Source organism: Schistocerca piceifrons, chromosome 2 (assembly GCF_021461385.2).
Source record: "Schistocerca piceifrons isolate TAMUIC-IGC-003096 chromosome 2, iqSchPice1.1, whole genome shotgun sequence".
Taxonomy (NCBI): domain Eukaryota; kingdom Metazoa; phylum Arthropoda; class Insecta; order Orthoptera; family Acrididae; genus Schistocerca; species Schistocerca piceifrons.
Window position 1 is genome coordinate 1033021724 of NC_060139.1, and position 8547 is coordinate 1033030270.

Sequence of the window (8547 nt, forward strand, 5' to 3'; positions counted from 1 at the left end):
CTTTACACCAATCACAAATCCTGTCCAAGTCATCTTGTATCATCCTACAGTCACTCAACGACGACACCTTCCCGTACACCATAGCATCATCAGCAAACAGCCGCACATTGCTATCCACCCTATCCAAAAGATCATTTATGTAGACAGAAAACAGCGGACCTACCACACTTCCCAGGGGCACTCCAGATGATACCCGCACCTCCGATGGACACCATCGAGCACAGTGTACTGGGTTCTATTACTTAAGTCTTTTTTAATAAAACTAAAGGCATAACCCACGATATTATTGAGTGCACAACTCACCATGCAGGAGGTTCACAGTAGACTAAGGTATTCAATTCCAGGAAGCATTGTCAGAGAGAAAGTTGGTCAGCTCTCCGACTAACATGCAATGATTTCGTCAAAAAGGTCAGGGGTCACAAGGAACTGGACTGGAAGGACCACGCTCTACTTAAAACAGCAATGGAAAATTCAAAATTCCAGAGCCTAAGGTCAAAAAAGTGAAATTGTATGACCATCCACTCCCAGATGTACTTCAGATGTTATTCAAAAGGCGATATTTCAGGCATAGTGATGATTGGTCCATCAAGGCCTCAAAATTAAGACCCCATTTCGCAAATCCTACTGTATTTGACGCCTGTAAGATTCTTCGTCTACCTCACAGCTACATTTGGAATATTGTCTCGCCTACGAACTGAACTGAGTGGCACCCTTGTGACACCTTGATCAAATCTTATTTTGCTGCACACAATTTGAGACTTAATTCGTATGAGCCACCACAAATATGTACATTTTTCGTACCATATTTTAATGTGTCCCAAACGTAAATAATGTCACGTTTTTTGTAGCTGATTTGTCGATCTACCCTTAGTTGGTAATGAACGAACGTGCGTATGCTTTATTAGCAGCTTTATAGTTTTCTCTTACTGGCCTAACAATACATAACTAACCTTTTAATCAATTTCAAGAGATCGCTCTGTTATACATGTAAGTTTACTAAAAGCTTAGTGAAATGTTCTGCAGTAATCTATTCATTGCATGAGACCGCACCAGTTTTCGTTCTTTGTACTACGATCTGTACCTCACTTACAGTATCGACCAGCCTGAAATTATCCTCAACGGAGCAGATTTGCAGTCTGGAACACACATCGCTCGTGATAAAAACTATTTCTGCAGGTAACTACTAAATAAATATGGAATGACGTACGCGAAAATACCCAACGTTTTCTTCAGTTGTTGGTAGCTTAACTGGACGGGGATGCTATTGTAGAAGTAACTAAATGACGAATAAAACCAACACTCCAAGTTTACCCTTGCTTCGACGAACTATTCCTGGATTTATCCTGTGATATTCCAACTGGCCCGTAGGGTAACAATTGGTAAGCAGTCGCGTGGATCGGTTCCAAAATGGCCACTTTTACAACTGGTATCATTTAAGTTATTGACTAAGTTTGTAACTAATTATGTGCTGAAGTCCAACATCAAAAATAGTGGACATTATTCACAACCCAGTGAACTGTTTAGCCTTGACACCCTTTTTCTCTCTTATTAATGATGATAATTTCGTACAGAGAATTTCTTACAGAGACTTTTAAACCTTGAAGGAGCCTTGAAATTCTGTATATAGAACAATGCAGCTAATGAATTACGAGGAAAGCTCTTAAACTGTGTGAAACCTAAGTGTGTGTGGCACCACAAATGGCTTCTCACATCATATCAATAATTATTTGAAGGCACCCATCTACTTTTGCAGGAGACTGCAGTTTAAAAAAGGAGCAATCGTTTCCCACTTCTGCTGGAGGCTGTAGGACCTGGTTTCCAAATGAACGCCCCAATAAAGGATTTAGTATCAAAAGGCCAGATTACTGACGTACTTTATGAGCAATGCTGTATGAAGGTAATATAAATCTTATGCCGACAGCAGGAAAAGGGGCAAAAATTATTGATCCTCATTTTTAGATAATGATGACTTTAGTTTATCCTAATTTTGTCATAACATCCGATTTACAAACAGATGCCTGAACGATTCTTCACCGACCTCCACAACGGAACATAATGCAACACGCCCCTCACCAGACAACATGGCGATTGTTAAGTAATGAACTACGACCAATGAAAGTAGGAATCTATCCTCATATGAAGTAAAAAGCGAATGAATTCCTCAACAGACGTTTGGTACACCAAAGCCGAAAGAATGCTGTTATCCAAGCTTGATTAATGAACCCTGGATCGGATCCCAACTTATAAGGAATGCAATATAATAAGTTAACCCAAGAAAGAGGCACGATATTTTAGAACTGTTTGGGCAAATTGAAGATCATAGCACAGAGGGAAATCATTTGTAGACGTGTATCAAATGTTAGCAGATAATGGATCCGAAATGTGATTTAATCAAGAAGAAAAATTCCTGACTATTTTCTCCATCGGATTTCTACGTTTGTGATTACAACTGTTAAATGTGGAATATCAATCACACACCACATTCTGGAACTGGGTCACTACCAGGATCAACGTGATTCAGTGCACGATCTGATCGATAGAATAACCAACCCTGTGTACGTTCTGGATCAATGGGTCACCAGGAAGCTACAAACATTTATCGAAGTGAGTCAGGACTTCATATACGACTTCAACAAAGGTGCCGAGGGAACAGCGGGAAATAAGGTGGAATCGAGTACGAGAAAGTTGTCTTAGGACGACCCTACGAAGCTTACTTCGAGTACACTTAACCAGGAAGAAGCGTGTCAGGGGTTCGTGCCAGTCAAGTGAAACTGAAGGACCACTAGTCTTTATGCGACATCAAGTACACCCCAGTTGCTGATCAGTTTTACCAAAGCCTGGGTTCAACACAAACCGGTACACGCTAACATACGTATCGATTAAGATCTCTTACATATTGTGTGTAGAAACAGCATAATACACAAAGTTTTTATCGAAGCTATTGTAGCTTAACAGGGTATAGAATATGTTTTTGGTATTTCCAGTGATGAACATTGACTTTTGGTTCTTCTGTAAAACTGACGCTTTGGAGTTAATATATTAATACTTGGTGCCGTCAATATTGCTACATTAGTAAGTACACTTGTCTTACATCTAAGGTACTCCCAAAATTACTTGTTATTTGTACTTCGTCTAAGGCATGAACAGAGGTATGCTGGTACTACGAACAGAGCTGTTGTGAAGCTACCGGCGATATCAGCACGTGAAGCAACTGTCAGTGTTCGTGTTGCGTGGCTGCCGAAGGAAAGCACCTCCTGACACGCATCAGAGATTCATGCAATTAGTTAGAATTAAGCGAAGAGTATTCGTTCAAATTCAGTATAGCGCGCCACAGATGCTCCTTTCGTGCTGTTGATTACAGCAGTAGTTGCAACAGCTATTGCTTTATGACTAAGTAATAGTTTAAATCGTGCCTATACTCTACCTATTTGATGTGTAAGTGAACAGTAAGAGGCTTTATGAGCAGGCATTCATCAATGTAGCTGGCATGAAAGTGTTCAAGCAGGGGGGTCTGAATGTCCTTATCGATAGACCAAGGGCGAAGGGCTAATGCATTGTGGCTGTTTTGTTAGCAAATGAAACGGAGAGCGTAGTGAATTTTGATTGACATTTCATCTGGCGACATGCAACACCTGGTTTCCACAAAAGAATAGGCACATGTCGAAAATGGTTGTATGTCGTGTTTGTGTCCAATTACAATGTGGAAGGGCAGCCAATGGACCTTGCACTTGGCCTACATCCGCTGCGTGTAATAGTTAACATAAAGTTAATGAAAATAATGAGTAAATGATCCGCTTCCGTCCAATATACCCAGCGCCTCTGGCGGTGCGCACGGAACTACTGACGCACGGGCGCGCGGACAGACAGTAGGCGACTGCGATCCTTACAAACTGATCAGTTTCCTGTTTTCTAGGTCGTAGTACCTCAATAGTTACTTATTTACACGTCTTGATCCGTATAGAAAATTCTTAAGGCCATGGAACGTATCGATACGTGAAATTACAACATACAAGTGACAACAGACAAAAAGCTTATGAACCCAAAGAAAGTCGAATCACCAGCTTAAGTAAACGCAATCTACAATGTAACATAAGACTCAGCTTAATTATTCAAAGTACTCTTAACGGAACTCTTCATTTAGGATTTGCAAGCGTGTGGATTACTGCTAAGATTTTCGAATTCTTGTGGTAGCTTATTGAAAAGTGGATGCAACAGTGAACCGCACCCCTTTATGCACTAGAGTTAAGTGGGATCCCAAAGCAGATTGGATTTATGCTGAGTATTAACTGAGTGAAAGCTAATTCTTGGGAATAAGCTGATACTGTGAACTATGTCATACAACCACAGTGCCGCCTGAGAGATCAATCCGCCGAAAGCGACTCTCGATATACGGAACATAAGAACGGCTGTGGTAGCCAAGGAGTACACAGCCAGTCGCAGTACTTATGCTCGCCCGAGGCGCCGCTAGGGCACTTCATGTGTCGCTGTAGTGCAGTTGTGTCAGTCTACAGTTTGTAGCCGCGCTCAGTGGCCAGCCAGGGCCGAGGGTTAGTCATCGTCTGCAGCTCAGTGATTGTCGCGATGAAGTCTTTCTAGCCCAGTTCCAAGCTGGTCTTCAAATTCCCCGGATTCGACATTTAAGAATACGAGAGATTAATTCGTCACTTCAAGATTTGTGAGTAGCGAATTATTCTACAGACGCTTAGTCTAGTCGCTTCTACAGTTGTCAAACAGATCATGGACTACAACAAGGTAATACAAACTTTCTTCCTGCTAATAAATTGTGTTTTCCTGTTGTAGCTACCAAGCTGTCTTGGCGAAGTAGAACCCACATTCTACCTCCTTGCCTACCTGATGATTGACTTAGTTATGGTGGAAGATCGAGAGCCATCATTAACAGTAACGTGCAGCCAAAAATGTATATATTGATGGGGCAATATCGAAATACCCAGACTAGGTAATAGGGGTAGACAAGAAGTCCGCGAATTTAGACCACTTATTGCCGGAAAGAGCCCGATTCTGAGCCAGAACATTTTTGGGGTAGCACTTACCCTTCTAGAAGGGTACCACCATATGACGTAAGCGAATGGAAATCAACGAAGTAGACTAATTTTCGTGTCGAAAAATCACTTCAGATACCGTTCAAATAGAGAAAATGGCAGCATTAACTCTTTGAATCAGACCCTGAACTTGAGGTTTCAACGACTGTTTAGTACCTATCTGATTACCTAGGAATTTGAACTGCTCATTTTCAGTAATCTCTTGCCCATTATATGAAATTAAATAATAAACTGTAAAAACTGTCTTATCGTGATTTAGCGTTTGTATAAAGGATGAATTAGTACGACTCCAACAACGTGCGACAACACGAGCAAAGTCTAAACTAAAACATCGGCCTGCAGCTGGCAACAGTACATAAATGACGTGCATGCTGAACGTATGAGATAGGATCAGCGATTTAAGAATTCCGAAGTAACAATAGCATCTGAAACTACAGTTATACTGTAGTTATAACAGTAGATTTCTCATATCAGGGGTTTACAAGATACAATGTGGTGATTGTAGAAAAATATACGTTGGCCAAACAGGCCGGAGCTTTACTATACGATACGAAGAACGTAAATCAGGTACCGCTCCATCAAGATCAGTCTTCCGTCATGTAAATAAACATGCCAAAGGGACGGAACAACAATTTTCAAGTCCATTACGCTAATAGAGGCTTATTAAATATTTTGGAGGAGATCGAGATATACGCCCATTAGGGAGATGAACCGTCTGTGCTTCTCAATGAACATTTGGATTCTCGTGGAAAACTTTATTTTGATCTGACGAAATTCTACTAACACGTATGTACTGTCAGAAAATCATAGGACCCAGTTGTATCCACGGCAGATATGTACCTTAGAACAGTAAGTAATTATATCACAAACTAGAAATGTTACGAAATAAGACTCCATTGTTAATAAATTTGTTTCATGACATTTTAAGAAGTGTAATATCCTTGCACTCTGCAGTTGATCATATTCCATTATTACATATATCACAAGTGGCAAATGAAGTTAATACAAGAGACAATCCAGCGTAAGTGTGTACTTGCAGTCGAGTCACAACTCACATCGATATGATGCCGCAATGCTTAAGACCTCCACATCATCGTAGACTTTTAAACTATTGTGGTAATACTACCTTAGCCCGTAGATGGCACTGAGTATACATCGTCTGTACAGTTATTTTAAAGCTTTTGATCTTTTATACAATATTTAAGTAGTTCCATGTTTGTAAAGCGATTTTTTATATGTATATTTTTATGTTATACTTTTTTATGTTTTGACGATTATGTTAACCCGTTTTACACTGATTGGTTGACGTGAGGTAGAGGGAGAAGAGGTAAGCGGAGCATCTTCGTATTTAAGCGTATGCCCGTCAATTCCGCTTGCACCAGTTGACATCACAGCAGCTGGTAAGAGTGCTCCACCTACCATCTTCGAAGGACGCCATGGTTATAACAAGTCTTATTGTATTTTATCCTTTTAAGTATTTTGTCGAACTAGTGAGGTTTACATTACTTTTTAAATTAAAATTACATGTCTGATGAAGGTCATGTGATATGACCGAAACCGGTCACCTATGTTCTTGTAGCATAGGTGGTGCCATCAAGACAATTTTAAAAAGGAAAAATTACAAACATTGATGAGTTCCTTAATGCAAAAATATGTAAAATGAAGTTTTCATTTCTTGAGGTTAAATTTTCATATTAAATTCAGATATAATACTGTAATGGTTCTCCGTAGATCTTGAGGCACTGAATGGATGAGAATCATTTCCTTACGACTATAGTGTAAACTCAGCTTCGCAAAAAGCCGCGTTTCTGATCGATCTTTAGTATCAGATTTCAGTATGAAGCATGCACTCTTGATTCATGGATATTTCCCATTTGAGTGCTATAGGCTACTTCATTCTTAAATGAAGTCGCTTGTGAGCTCTGCAACTTCCATGCATTAATTTTTATTTACATGACAAACCCTATTTTCAGGGCTATATTTTATTTTGGACTAATGGATCTATGCAGATATTTGTAAAAACGATAATGACATCATTCCATATTTATGTAATACTGCCGCCTTCTGAAGAAGATAGATTTAAATCTGTCGAAACCCATGTAAAGATTACTTTATCCATTGCAACTGGTCGGCTGTTTTTAATCTTATTACGTGGAACCGTTGCTGTTGCGCAGCTATGTTTAAAATAAGAAGAATGAAGTAAGAACATACATTCTCACGGATGTAACGCTAAGTTATATCGTTTGAGACAGCATGGACGTTGTCCCTATACGCGAATGTTTGCATTGCCATCTACTGAGTTCATGGAAGTATCAACGCGGCAACATACAGGCTACATTGTCTGTGGAGAAACCAGGGATCTTCGATTCATTTTATTTCATCCCACTCCACGTTTATGTTACTGTATGCTTGAATTATCGATTTTGTTCATTACCTCTTGATGCCTTTTATCTGGCTGGGAAAACGTGAGACCTCTACCATTTTGGTAACTGTCTGGTTTTTGTTTTTGTAGTTGATACTTTTGATAGCTGTTAAGATCACGATGCGGTGAGAAATCGTAACGGAACATCCACTGAACAATGAGTGTAAACCGACAGAAAGAACGTCCGCCATCTTTAGCTTTCGTCAAAGTTTCTCGCCAATGTGAAACACTACCTGACAAACGTCGCGAACAGCACCGTACACGGTCCAACATCTGGCAAGCACAATTCTGATAAAATGTGATTGTTTACAGGGGCCTTAAAGCGTTCCGGCAACAATGAGGCTTTTCTATAGAGACGTTTACAGAATGGCGTATCGATTTGTTGCAGGAAGTGCGCGAATGTGCTGAGCCCGGCCCACTACAACTGTCCAGGATCTCCTTACAGCGACTGGACTATAGATCCTGTTAGAGAGTCACTTGCGGTTCAGAAGAACGGAACGGGAAGTGTTTCGAATCCCACATGGCCAATGACGTCTATGACCGGAGACGAGTTTACACGGTTTGGTGCTTAATAGCGTCCCACATAACGCTGCTAAATTAGTACGGCAGTTCAGGCTGCAGAAAAATACGCTGCAGACGTCTTCATACGCCTTTTAAGACGTCCTCACACAGGTCGTGTTTCTCATGGCGAAGCACGCCAGAGGACGTGTGTTGCCACACGCTCTGAAACCACCTGCTGTCCCTCCCCCCCCCCCCCCCCCCCCCGGAACATCACGTGATCCTCATTGTGACTGCGACCTAGCGCTCTGCAGCGGCTGTCAGCGCCATCTGGCGCGTCAATCTTTATGAGACTGGACGCGCGTGTAATAGCTTCATTAGCTCTTAAGGGTCATCGAAGGAAAGTAGAGGAATTAGCGAGGAGGATTCTGGACTCGTCGATGGGTTCAATAGCGAATAATTCCGTACTGATACAATTATTCGGTAACTACTGAACCATCGAGTTTCCCCTTCTGTATTTAATGGACATGTGCATGCGTAGTCTCCATATTCTCTGTGACTACCATC